Raw genomic sequence first — 493 nt, 5'->3', positions numbered from 1 at the left:
GGCAAATTGTATCCTTACACTCATCTCAAACCTCTTACGAACTGTTGGCTTCTATCAGGAAAAATGGATTGTTCCCTTTGTTTCTGTGGCATTTGATAGAATAAAACTGGACATCCTGCCTGCACAATAAGGAGATTTAATTTTAAAATTCTCACACCAAAATGCTGCAGTATGATAAAGAAAAAGAGAATCATAAAGCAATGAAGATTGCTACTTGCCTAGGGAACAGTAATACAGTGCAGCTAGAATGACATTTTTTGTGTATAAAAAGACCCAAATTCCATCAGCAGTGGCCTGTCTCTAATGGTGATAATTTTATTTTTCCTCTAATTTTCAAATATTTTGTAGTAACACTTCCACGTCATTTTGTGTGACATTTTATGTTTATTATTTTTTTTTTTTTTTTCCTAGTCTTTCATATTCCAATGGAGGCAACTGGGGAAAAGAAAAAACTGTCTACATAATTAACTTTTGAGACAACATTTGTACTTTG

This window comes from Anas acuta, chromosome 1 (assembly GCF_963932015.1).
Source record: "Anas acuta chromosome 1, bAnaAcu1.1, whole genome shotgun sequence".
NCBI lineage: Eukaryota > Metazoa > Chordata > Aves > Anseriformes > Anatidae > Anas > Anas acuta.
This window is presented reverse-complemented; position numbering follows the sequence as displayed.